This window comes from Emys orbicularis, chromosome 8 (assembly GCF_028017835.1).
Source record: "Emys orbicularis isolate rEmyOrb1 chromosome 8, rEmyOrb1.hap1, whole genome shotgun sequence".
In the NCBI taxonomy this organism is placed as follows: Eukaryota; Metazoa; Chordata; order Testudines; family Emydidae; genus Emys; species Emys orbicularis.
The window spans coordinates 112,408,943-112,422,348 of record NC_088690.1 but is presented as its reverse complement, the minus strand read 5'-3'; positions in this window follow the sequence as shown (position 1 = coordinate 112,422,348).

Sequence of the window (13,406 nt, the reverse complement as noted above, 5' to 3'; positions counted from 1 at the left end):
CCGTGGCTGGGAGTGGGAGGGAGGAGGGGGCGGAGTTAGGGCGGGGAAGGGGCGGAGTTGGGGCGGGGCTGGGGGGTGGGGAAATGGGCGGGGCCAGGGCCCGTGGAGGGTCCTCTTTTTTTATTTAATAGATATGGTAACCCTACTCACTCCGGCTCGGAGCGTAGGACCTCCCGCCGAATTGCTGTTGCAGATCGCGATCGCGGCTTTTTTTTTTTTTGGCTGCTTGGGGCGGCCAAAACCCTGAGCCGGCCCTGACAGGCGCCAACTTTCCAATGTGCCGGGGGTGCTCACTGCTCAACCCTGGCTCTGCCACAGGCCCTGCCCCCACTCCACCCCTTCCCACCCCCTCCCCTGAGCCTGCCGTGCCCTCGCTCCTTCCCCTCCCCTCCCAGAGCCTCCTGCATGCCACGAAACAGCTGATTGGGAGGTGCGGGAGGTGCTGATCGGTGGGGCTGCCGGTGGGCGGGAGGTGCTGGGAGCAGGGGCGGGAGCTGATGGGAGGCTGCAGACGTATTACTGTGGCTCTTTGGAAATGTACACTGGTATATTCTGGCTCCTTCTCAGGCTCAGGTTGGCCACCCCTGGATTAGAAACCTAGTCCCATATCCAAAATCTTCAAAGCTTTTGGAAAAGTTCAGCTCTGGAATTTGCAGTTGTTGCCTTATTCCCCAGTGATGTGCTCATGGCTGGCTTGGGCCCTGCTCTCTCTGCAGCCAGCGAGAGTGCTGCTATTAATTACAGTGGAAACATGATCAAGCTTTAATTATAAAGAAGAGCCATTTTCAGACTGCTAAGTGGGTCTAATGGTGGTTTGGAGAGCAGTGTGATGCATTCTCCCACCAGTTCTCTTCTCCCCAGCTGCCAGTCCCTGGCTGCTCCTCCTTCCCTACACTGGCTGGGCAAGGTCTGCTCAGTTGAAATCCTCTGTTTACTTGCCCCTGGGGGATTTTTGGGGCTTCCTGCCTGGAGTTTTTTGATTAAACGATTTTTTGTTGGAAAAGGCTGACTCACTGAGATGGAAATGTTTTCCAGGATCATATCGCTTTTGACGGGACCAGTTTCTCTGGCCAAGATTGGAATGTCTGGTTAAAGCCAGAGAGAAAGAGAGACCCCCCAGAATAACCATATGCCTAGTGACTAGTGAGTTTCTCCAAAGGTCTCAGTTCCGTCCTGATGCGACATGGAACCATTTTCAAAATCTCCAAACCGTTCATGGGATGGGAAAATCATTTGCTGGACAGCTCTGTGTGCGCCCATGTCTGGAGCTGTGCTGGGGGACAGCTCAGGGCTCTGCAGCCTGGCTCCTGGAGAGGGAACAGCAGGGTTCAGTCCAGTGGGCAGCACAGGAAACTCTGTCTGGGATTCAGCCGCTTTGTGCAGCGTGGGAACAGCGAGGCAGACGGAGCCACCTCCACCCCTGGATTTCCACGGAAGCCAGAGAGTGCTGCTGCTGGCCAGGATGGTGCATAATAGCCAGCTGCTAAATTTATACTTCTCATTTTTTGGTGGGAAATTGTTACTTAAAGATCTTTTGCTTTATAATAAATTCTTTGTACTTACAAACCAACACGCTCCTTCTATTTCCACTTCTCATTTTCTTTTGTTCCTCCCCTGCCTGGTGGGTGCTAATCACAAGCTCCCTGCGATGAGCAGGCTAATCTCTGCTCAGTATCGCACATTAGACGCCTGCCACTGCTTTCCGTCGGTGCCAGGGGCACTGCATGCCAGCCAGTGAGAGGGGGGCTGCCTGAAGAGTATGGGCCGTGACCCCAAGCTGGAGGGGGATGTGTGGGGAGTTGGGCCGGAGCCAGAGCCCCTAGGGGAAGGTCTGTCCCATCACCTCTGCCAGCCTGAAGGGAGGGTGAGGTACACAGACCAGCTGTCTGCGCTTGCCAGTGTGGGCGTGCAGAAAGCCCTGACCCTACCCTTCCTCTTCCAGGGATGCTGGCGCTGGTACTCATGTGCAGTGTGTGGGCTTCCCGGCCTCACTGTGCCCACCCCTGTGCAGGGCTGCACAGGGCGTTGGAGGCACGGAAAGGCTTCTTGCCCCTTGGGCACCAGGGGACACTAAAAGGGACCTACGGTGCCGTGGTGCTGAGTGAGGATGAATTAGCTCATTGCCGTCACGAAGCCTGATCCAAGCACAAATAGTCAGTACAGTCCCCCTCCTATGCACTGGGCTGGCTTCAAAGCTGGATGCGAATCATGTCTAGTCTCCAAAGTCTTCTCTTCCTTACGCCCTCTCCGTGCCCTCTGCCCCTCACTTCTCAGGCAGGAGGCTCTGCTGGGAGTTTGTGGGTTCATTAGTATGTGGGGGGATGAAGAAAGCCAGTGTCCTTAGGAAAGCAAAGTGACCTCAGCTCTCCCATGACGTGAGATTGGCAAGGACACACTTCTCAAGAAGTCTTAGAAATCCAGGAAAAGTTCCAGCCAACTAGAAGGAGATGGGAAACCCCCCTCCCCAGCTCACTGCAGCATTCTGCTCCTTCCTTTGAAGCCATTAGTCACTGCATGTATATGGCTGCACACATCCCTGGCGTAGCCCTACCCGTGGTCAGTGGAGCTTCATCTCCGGGGAAGAACCGGGCCCACGAAGCAGAATTCCGAAAAATATTATTTACTAATAAAAAATAAGTGACCTTCTTCCCAGCCATGTCCTTTGCCTAGCTCCTTTGCATCCCTGCGCAACACGGGCAGAGAGGGAGAAAGCAATTTCATAGGGCCCCATGCCATTTGGAGCCAACATCCTGCCCCTCCAAGTCCTTCTAGTGGGAATCAAATGGAGAAATTCTTCTTCTTCACATGCTCACCTTAACCCCCCCCTCCAAACTTCAGGGGAGCATTGGTGCTACTGGATGGCATTGGCTGCTGAATTCCAGCCCAGAGGGGGCTGCATTTCCGTGACTGGTGATTTTACACTATTTTATATAGGGTCTGATTTTCAGCGTAGCCATAACTGGACTCTCTTGTGCTCACAATTTTGCAGACATAAGCCAGGTGTTTAGACATGTAGATTACTTAAATTGCACCTACCCATTCTGTAGAGTGCTCAGTGGGTTGATCCTGCAGGATGATAAAAGTACCAACAAAGGATAATTAATATTATTGCACAGTGAAATCCCTTCTCTAGCAAGTGGTTGGTTGGCTTGGTAGCAGCACTGGCTTAGGTATGCAATGTTTCCTCTCTGATGACCGAGATTGGCAGGAGACGCTGGCAGTTTCGAGTAGACCAGAAGATCCATCCATATCTGTGTTATTAGATGTAACCATTTCCCGTTTCCCTTCTTACTCATCTCAACCACGCTTAACCTCCACAAGTCTCTCATTTTGCCCAAGGTGACTTTTTCTCTGCTGGACGCTTAGCATAACTTTAGCTGAAAAAGGTAAAAAGTTTAACACACACACACACACACAGAGACACAGATTCAGACTGAGTATGATGGGAATTAGTGCCCCAATTATAGGCATAAACACAGCAAAGGGATTGAGGAGCTAAGATTCCAACCAAAAGGGGAGGGCAGGGATAAAGAAAGCCAGTGCCCGTGGGAAGCAAAGTGAACTCAGCTGCCCCCATCACGTGAGATTGGCAAAGGCATGCTTCTCAAGAAGTTCTAGAAGTCCAGGAAAAGTTCCTGCTAGCTGGGAGAAGTATGGGGCCTGCTAACTGGAGTGTGATTGCCAGCAAGAGCAGTGTGGGTAGTTTGGTTGCAGTGAGAGGGGAACAGGAAGGTCCTGGTGTACATTAAATTCACACAGCAGGGCAATGGCAGAGTCAGGAACAGAACCCAGGTCCTTCTGACACCCAGTCCAGTGGCCTCTGCATCTGAATGCATTGCCCATCAGCTTTGCTTAAGCTCTGCTGTACACTTGAAATGTACTAAAAATAAGCTAGACAATCTGGGCGTGTTTGGAAAAGAGTTTACATGACAAGAGTAAACAGCGAAAGAGTATCAGCAAACATCTCCATGAAGCTTGAAGAGTTCTTCCGCTTAACACAGCTTTTGGGAAGCCTCCCTTCCCAGCCCGATTGTCATTTGGAGCTTGGGGCCCCTTTTCTCTAGTGCCATAGATCTAGCAGAATCCATAGGCTGCTTGCCAGAGGGGAACTTTGCCAGCCGCATAGCAGCAGGAGGATGCAGAAAAGTCCATGTGATCGACTCCTCTTTATTAGGTGGGCTCTGATGCCTTGTGGCAGCCCCCTAACCATAGGTGGATTTGGAGACTCCGTCTTTGAAAACATACGATGCAATTGCAGACCATCAACCCCTTATTTATGGCACAGGGGCTAGGGGAGAGCTGAGACTTTAAAAACAATAACATAGTTGTGGTGAATTGGCTATAAATGGAAATGAGCACAGGAAAACCACCGATAAGGTTCAACTTGCTGAATGCACATGTAGGAAGGAAGGATTTGCTTTTGGCTGGATCTGGGGTGGGGAGCAGATCTCCTGACCTGCTCGGACTGGCGTGGCCTTGTGTGCTCTTGGGGGTAGCTCCGTTACCTCCTCTGTTAGCTGCTGAGCTTAGCTAATCAACATTGAGCCCTGCCCCAGAGCAGCGTCTGCCTTTTCCTCCCCCCCAGAGTATTACGCAGGTCAGGTGGCTGGGTGCTATAATTGCTCATAATGTGGAAAACAGCCCAAAGCGACCATTAGAAGAGTCTGCATAATATGCTTGTCTCAATCCCATTAGACACAGGTCCCTGGAGGCATCCTCTGGGACGAGGCACCATCCGTCGTTGGGGGGGGGTGGAGGTGGCAAGCATTGTTTCCAGGGGGTGCAGCTCCATCAGCGGTAGCAACTGTGGGAGCGGGCGTGCAGACACACTAACCACCATCTCACGGAGACCAGCTGGGGAGGCTCGTCCCCTGGCGCACGGTCTATCCTAGCGCTCCCATTGGCCTCTGATGGAGCCCCAAGGGCTCGAGAGCCGCAGAGGGGCATTTTAAACAATACACAAATGTCAACACAGCCTCCGTGACCGGAATATTGACGCAGACAGGGGGCCTGATCCTGTGCTCATGTCTCCGGCCACATGCCCACCGAGTTCAGAGCAGGACACGGCCCTTAGTTCCACTATCATGTATAAACAAGAGATTAGGTAGAAGTCCGGAGTGCTCAGGGAAGGACAGAGAAGATGGGCTGGTTATTCTGGATGAAGAGGGAGTGTTCTGAGGTCAAGTTGGTTTAATGCTTCGCACTTCACACCCAGATCTGAGTGAGGTTTTCTCAGGGGCATAGCTGCAAAATTCCCATTGACCATCATGTGGTGAGATCTTCTTGTTAACGTTGAGAGTGGCGACCGTGAAGAGATCAGTGCGGTAGAATAGCTCTGACATGCACGCCGGGGAAGCAGAAGGCTCAGGGGACCAGGAACTTGGTAAAGATTCTTCCCTTCCCACCTTGCTGGTTCAAAACTGACCCAGGGTTACAGCTGTGTAGTGACCGGTGTGAAACTGACTGCTGTCCTCAGTCCAAGTTCCAGCAGCACAGCTGGCCGGCTTGTCAGCTGGCTTAGCACTGAATGGAACCTGGAGACTGAACTATACAGATCTGGTCAGTGGTGGTGAGGGCTGAGACCATCGGCAGGAGAATATGGGGCTGCCACTAGCTCTGTACTTGTTCTGTGCACGGAAGGCCACATTCAGCCTGGCACAGAGGGCCAGCAAAAGGTCTATGGACCACATGTGCCCTGGTGGAGACATCTTCATGGAAAATGGAATTTAAGTGGTCCATAGACTTTGTGCTAGACTCTGCCCCGTGAGCAGTCTGGCACTTTTTAAGGGCATTCAAATATTCCTTTCAATATAGCAGAGCTGGGACGACGCTGGATCAACAAACAGCATTTGCCAAGAAAAGGGAGAAGGAGAGGAGGGCTTTTTAGAGGGCCGCTGAATTGTCACTTTCTGATGCAGGATATCGCCGGAGTGATGGACAATGGGGAGCTGGGATGCATTCCGCCCGTCTCCCAAATATGGTAGTAAAATCAGGCTGGCTGGCTTTGAAGACACAAAGATGAATCCAAAACTTCCTTAGCTTAATAAGACCAATGACAGGATTAGAAAGTTCTGTGCAGAAAAACAACATCTGTAATCATTGTCCAGGCTGAACAATGAGAAGGATAATTAATCTTCATGCTTCAAGACATAAACTGTTCACTATCTGGGGTCAGCAAGAAATTCTCCCTCCGAGTCAGTGCCTCACCGTTAGGTACATTACAGGGGGGTTGTGTCTTTTCTCCCAGGCACCTGGGACTGGCTGCTGCTGGAGGCAGGATATTAGACTAGATAAACTGTCTTCTCTGGTCTGGCAGTGACTACAAGATGTTTTGTTTATTTAAGCTATGAATATTGCATGCACCATTTGAAAGACAGGAGCTGTTGCAGTCCAGAGGGTAAATACTGAACATAAGAGGAGAACTTAACAAAGAACTTCCCAACACCTGCCTCGCCTTTGAGCAGCAATTCTGTTCTAGACACTGTTCTATTCTGTCCCAGTTCTTGTACCACACCCATCAGGGCAGTATCCGAGCACCTTCCAGTCGTGCATCAGGCAACAGGACTGCTAGCAGCAGTCACTGCACTGAGTCTGACAAGTCTCAAAGCCACGGCAGTCAGTGTCAGGACTGAAAATCCCTCATTCCTTCCTTCTGTGACACTGCAGGGCTCTGAAAGCCTTTGGCGATACCCACAATACCTAGGAGAAGCAGTGGCATGTAAAGGCTTCTCATTCGTAACTGAACCTCTTTGTATCTGTGGGGTTATCAGGCCCTTCACAGTCAGCCCACATGCTTGTATATGTTTTGCAGGCACGCACTAAATGTACCCGGTATGCACCTCGAGGGATTGCATTTAAACAGAGCTAGTTCTTTGCAGAGCCCCCCCGGGAGCAGAAGAGAGGGACCTGGTCATTGCCCTAAAGGGCAGGTCTTGCTGGTTTTCCGGTGTGCCGGGGAGTGGCTTGTGCAGAACAGCACCTGCATCATGCTGGCTTCTCCAGCGTCCATAGCAGGCTCTCCAGGGCTGGTGTTCGAAGTCTGGGACTGCACCACCCAGACTGGGAGGGGAGTGCTGCTGGCAGCTGTGTGTGATTCTAGGGCGGGTCAAGAGCGTAGCACACTTCCTCTTTCAGATATAAATAGCAGACTATGGGCCAAGTCCTCCCTGGTGGAAATGAAACCAACGATTGACACCAGCTGAGCATCTGGCCCTACTATCCTTAGGTGTAAGCATGTCCTGGAGACCCAGGAAGTGACTAACTGGGCTGCACTTTAGACCCCCTTTAACTTCTTTCAAAAGCTTCCGTGTCGAACATTTGCACGATTTTTAACATCTCCCAAACGAAATGGAAAGACCAAAAGGCTGTTTGGGAACGGCCATTGAGGGGTGGCTGAAGTCTCACATGCTCACCCCCACCCGTGTATCCATACACGCATACAAAACTCCCTTCCCACACGCAGACACACTAAGCCACAGTCTTTTTATATTCCCCCGCGTCCTTTCTGGTTCTGGTTAGTGTTGTGAACATGCTGTGACAGCAAACAGGAACCTCATTAGAGACGCAGCATGTGCAAGTCATAGCGTGAAGGTCCCCTGTAGCCTGGAATAGATCATATCTCATGCCATTTACAACTTCAAGGCTTTGAGTCACAGGCTCTGACACTATGAAAAACACAAGAGTGGTTTCACTGAAAAAGCCTGCTCTGGAAGATGTATAAGTGATTCAAATAGAGAGCAAATGAACACCTGGGGCCAGACAGCTTCTGCCTTTAATTTGATCAGGGGGCTGTTGTGAACTCAGAAGTCAGCTGATAGGAGATTCTGCATCATATCACGCAAGCCACAAACACTGCCAGGCTCAGTGGGATTAAAATGTATGTCCAATCAGGGTCTTATTAGAGCTGGTTGAAATGTAGCACTTAGAAACAGCTCAAATTGAAGGTTTCCATGGAAAAATGTCATTTTTGATTGAATTTTCTGATTTTCCATCAGGAAAACGGAAACCAACAAATTCATTTTGAATCGACACTTTGAAAGATGTTTGGTTGCAAACAAACTAGAAATGGTCATTTGGAATGAACATTCTGACTCAAACCGTCAATACGTTCCGTTGCAATCAAAAACGTCGGCCATTTTTCAGTTTAAAATTTCCGGCTTGAAACTTTTTGTTCGGTGAAAGTTTTCGATATTTCAACTTTCTTTTCTCGACTCCAGATGAAAATAAATGTTGAAATATCAGAATTTCCTGTGGGGTGGAGACCATGTTTTCCAAATAGCTCTAAGTAACCCATGCAAGCCCTCAGCTATAAGCAGCTAAAAGAGTCTCTCCTTTCTGCAAAGAGACATTTAAAGGGTTAAATAGAGTTAGGCACTAAACTATATGTAACAGGTTTGTTATAAAAGACATTCCTTCCCACTGCTACCAGTCTGCATGGTGTTATTTAGAGCTCTGCGGGAGATCTGACATTTTAAGGCTGTCACACCAGCATGACTGAGATCAGAATTTGGTCCTTTGAACAAGAACAACAGCTGCAGTTAATGCACACTAGGAAATGACAAAGGTTATCAAACCCTCCTGCTTCATGGCAGAAGTTGATCACCAGCCCCTGGGGGGCAGAAGGAATTGGTGGAGTGTAGCTTCCCTCCAAGCATATGGAATTGGCTCCTGTGAACAGGACCCCAGAGTACCGGTGCGGCTGTTCTTATAGACTTGGCCAATCGGCTGCTCCGCTCAGTTGTTGGGTTACCTCCCAGCCTTCCCAGTTCTGGTGCTCCGGAGACTTTCAGGCCATTCATTGACATAAAGTGGCAGAAAAGCCTGTTCTGCTGATGTGTGATATAATCATTGGCTGCTTCCCTCAGCCTAGGATGGAAGAGAAGGAGCTGGCTGAGAGGCTCAGTGATCTGGAGGCTCAGCAAAAGACCTAGTGATCTGGAGACCGACTTGTGGCCCCATTGGATTCAATGGGTGTTATGCCAATGTGGTAGGGCTCTCCCAACTTCCAGAGTTCCCAGAGATCACCACTGAGAGCAATGGTAAGGATGCAATTAACTTCTTTTTGTTGCATTTTAACTTTAAACACAGCTGCCGTGCTCAGCCCCAGAGGTGGCTGCATTTCAGTGGTGGGTGAAGTGACTATTGAACACAGTTTGCCAAGTGCTGTAGGATCCCTTCAGGAGGGAGGATTATGCTGCTACCAATATACGTTTTGTTGTCATTTGGAAGCTAACACACAGAGTAGCCAACAACATGTGAAGCTCTTAGCTTGAGTAAGCACTACTCAGTGTGAGTAGGGAGTGCAGAACTAGGCTCAGAGATGGGTTACTGCCCGTAGCCCTGCAGAGCCAGAGCAGCAGCTGCGGAATGATGGGCTGATACCTGAGTCACCAGTGAAGCTCGGAATCCAGGATCTGAGCGATGGTGAGGAGGTAAGAAACAGAGAGAACCACTGGGTTTTTCAGGCCCTGGGCTGAGCTGGCAGCTGGAAAAACCCAACAGAGACTGCAAAACGAAGCACATGTCTCAGAAGTCAGTAAAAGCGAATGGCTGCGGAACACTCAGGTAATACTGCAGCATTTGCACAGAGCTTGCTAGCTAAGGGTCTCCTGATAGACACGAATTAAGCTTCACAACACCCTTGCAGTAAGTATCATTATCTCCCATTGTGCAGGGGGGGAAACTGAGGCCAAACTTGCCCAAGGTCACACACGCCAAGTCAGTAACGGAAGTCAGACTAGAACCCAGGAGTTCTGGTTTCAGTCCCACACTCTAACCTCCAGACCCCAATCCTTCAAAAGCTTTCAAAAGGATGCCACATGGATGCAGTGTACCCAAGTATTCATACCCTTCTTGACCTCACCCCGAGAGCTACCCTGAGGATTGTCAAGAATGTACTACACTGTATGCCAGGACTGGTCTGTTCATTTGTTCAGTCCGACTCCTGCATGCCATGCATGCTTAAGCAACCCGCTTCCTGCTTTCGAGACCAGTTTCTGGACCGGTTCTCATTTACGGAATGCCACCTGGGGGGCATGGAATCCTATTGATTTCTAAGTCACTGCTTTAGCCTGGAATCAGAACCTCCCTGACCAACGAACAGCCTCAGCGCACGGAAAGGAGTGATGGCTGGTTGTTCCTCTGTCTGCAGAGGCAGGATTCCTGACAGTGTTTGCTCCGAAGTGCTTCCTTAATGGGATGGGCTCTCCTCTGTGAGCCCACAGGGCGGGGGTCACCTGGGAGCTGGGCTGATGGCCTGTGCATAGGCCTTGAATTCTATTTCAGTCCCGAGTCAGGTACCGAGTCGCAGCACGGCACAGCTGGACAGGAGGTTTTTGCTATGGCACTTGCAGGACCATGGCACATAGTCATCCCCCGGGAAAACAGCCATTCCCCTGCTCAGAGCAAATGGAGTCTGGCTTGGGGGACACTACACTATCTGCAGAATGAGCCCAATCAGAGCAGCGCGGGCAGACCCTCAGGTCTACGTGGAGCCCCTGTGACAAGCTATAAGGGTGCTCCTTGTGTTCCAGCATGGAAGGGGTTACAAAGTGAGCCCAGGTTGCCTGCCCCTCACCTGGGTGACCTGGGAGGGGAGGACAGAGTCTACCTAGGGAAAAGGCTTGTGTCCTCTCTCATCCTGCTGGAAGCCAGAAACAACTCTGAGGGTTGTTAGCAAGTGTCAGGGTTACCTTGCTCCTGTTTTGAAATCTGTTTTGTGCCCTGAGGAAAGGGAGTGAGTCTGAACTGGAGTGTGGGGCTTGATTTCCCCCATCCGAGCCGCTGTATCTGCCCTGGCTTACACAGCCTGTTTGTGAAGGCGGCCGAGGGGTGGAGCCCACCCACTCAAAGGAGAGAATTGTCTCAGTTCATGGGATGGGAAGTCACTGCGTGGGCTGTGAACCCAAGTGGTTAGACCACAAAGGGGGGTGTGGGGAGCGAAAAGGTTGCACAGCTCGGTGGGGACCTGAAAGTGAAACAAGGCTTCTAGAAACGTGGTTGCGTGCTGCAGGTGTCCGTGGTGTGTGTGTGTGAACATGCGATTTCTTTCCCGTGTTGTGTTAGCACCGCTATCTCTCTCTGATCCTCTTCCTGCTTCCTCTTTCTAGCCACCCGACTTTTCTTTCTCTTCCCCTCCCCTGAAAGCCCATTCAACAGAGCTGCAATTAGTACAGATGCATTTGTTTGCAAAATCCCAGGCCAAACTAAAAGTCACCCCACCTACAAGCAAAGAGAAGTGCTAACGGTCTGTGCCCTGCAGTGAGTTTGCTGGGACCTTCTGCCGGGCAGAGGCCCCACCCCTCTGTGCTCTCTTTTATAGGGGCTGCAGCTGCACACCTGGGGAAAGTCACAGTAATCAAGTGTGCTGAGCAGGTCCAGGTCTTGTTATCTCCGGTGGGAGCTGGGGGTGCTGCTAAAAATCAGACAAATATATTCTGTGGGCTGCAGCATTTCAGTGCTAGACTTGGCTTCTGTTGGCTGCACCTCATTAGAAAGTTGATCTGATTACTGTGGTTCAGGAACAGATCTTAATATATATCTAATCAGCAACGCTAGTGTGCAGGTCGATGCATCAGGGCTGCCTCCCCTGCAAGCAGGTGTTGGTAGTTAGAGCAGGTTGTAGAAGAGTTAATGTCACAGCTGGTAATTACTGCAACCATTCCCCCTGCAGAGATACTATACATTGCCCTGAGCTGGCTAAAGATGTTCGGAGTTTGCCAAGTGCTTTAGTGCCGTTTGGCATCCCACTGTTGCTACTGGTTGGCCAGTTAGATTGCCTCTGTCACACAGGACACGATAGTTACTCGCTGTGACCTGCCTGAATCCGCGAGGTCTCTGCATATGTTTCCCACACACGGAGTTACTTCTCAATTCTGCTCCTCAACGACAAAGGTTTCTTTTCAGTTCAGTCCCCCACATGACCAGGGTCTGGCCCCAGCGACAGCAGCGACTTACCCTTTGCTCAATATATTTTTAAGGGACCCGAATGTTTGATGACAATAATGATCAGCTTTGCTCAAAGCAATCCCAGGGATACAAGTGCCACTGAAGGCATGGAGGGCTTGGCTGCATATACTTCCTGAGCCATGCAAATGCAGTAAGCACCACGCAAGCAATGCCATGATGGAACTAGGGTGACCAGACAGCAAGTGTGAAAAATCGGGACAGGGGGTGGAGGGCAATAGGAGCCTATATAAGAAAAAGACCCAAAAATCGGGACTGTCCCTATAAAATCATGACATTTGGTCACCCTAGATGGAACAGACCAACAGTCCATCTTATGTAGCCCTCTGACAGCAGCCAAAGCCGACTGCTTCACAGGAAGCATATTATACCCCGAGGAGGGAAATCTCTTTGACCCCCCCCCCATCCTTGCTGTGGTCATCCAGGTTGGTGCCACTGGACTGCCAGGGATGGGTACAAGCCTGCCCATGGCTAACGCCCCCACCCAGCCTAAGGGGAGGAACCACTAGACCCAGGCATCAGAAGAGTTCAGGGGGAAACAAATGATAGACCAGGGATGGGAGTGAGGGTCACAGGCAAGGAGCCAGAGAGGGACACCGAGCAGAGAACCCCGGACAGCGCCCACTGCTCCTCAAAGGTGTCCAGGGAGCCGGTGGACGCGGCCCAGAGGAAGTCTGCCCAGAGAGGTGACCTAAGGGAGGATTGGAAATAGGCCCCACAGTTGCAGGGCACCTCCCAGTCCAGCTTCCTCCTCCTGGTACATAGATGCTGGAAGGAGCTGCCAACTAATATCCCCGGCGGGCCGGGGTGGAATACAGCCTGGCCCACCGGCGCTCCTCACCTGCCACTTGGTGTCAGGGCGAGACATGAGGGCATAGGTGCTGACTCTGTGGGTGCTCCAGGGCTGGAGCATTGGTGGGTGCTTACCCACCAGCAGCCAAGGTCCCCTCCCCAGCTCACCTCACCTCCTCCTCCACCTCCTCCCCTGAGTGCGCGGCATCCCTGCTTCTCCTCCCAGCACTTGCCGCTCTGGGAGGGAGTGGGGAGGAGTGGGAACACGGCGGGCTCAGGGGAAGAGGCGGGGCCGGGGCGGGGATTTGGGGAAGGGGTTGGAATAGGGGCAGGGAGGGGGTGGAGTTGGGGCGGGGACTTTGGGGATGGGGTTGGAATGGGGGCGTGGCAAGGCCGGGGAGGCAGGATAGGGGCGGAGTCGGGGTGGGGTCGGGGGCAGAGGGGGGGTCGAGCACCCACCGGCACCAGCAGAAGTCAGCGCCTATGCACGAGGGTGAGGAAGTGAAGAGTATGGCGCACGAGCGTGTACAGCTGTTTCCTTGGCATGGTTCAGAGATGGACCAGCTGCAGGATGCACAGCCGGCCCGGGTGGCTGGGGGGGCTCACAGGGAAGGGGCCCGAGGGTGAGGTCCGGAAGGCCATGGGTGAGA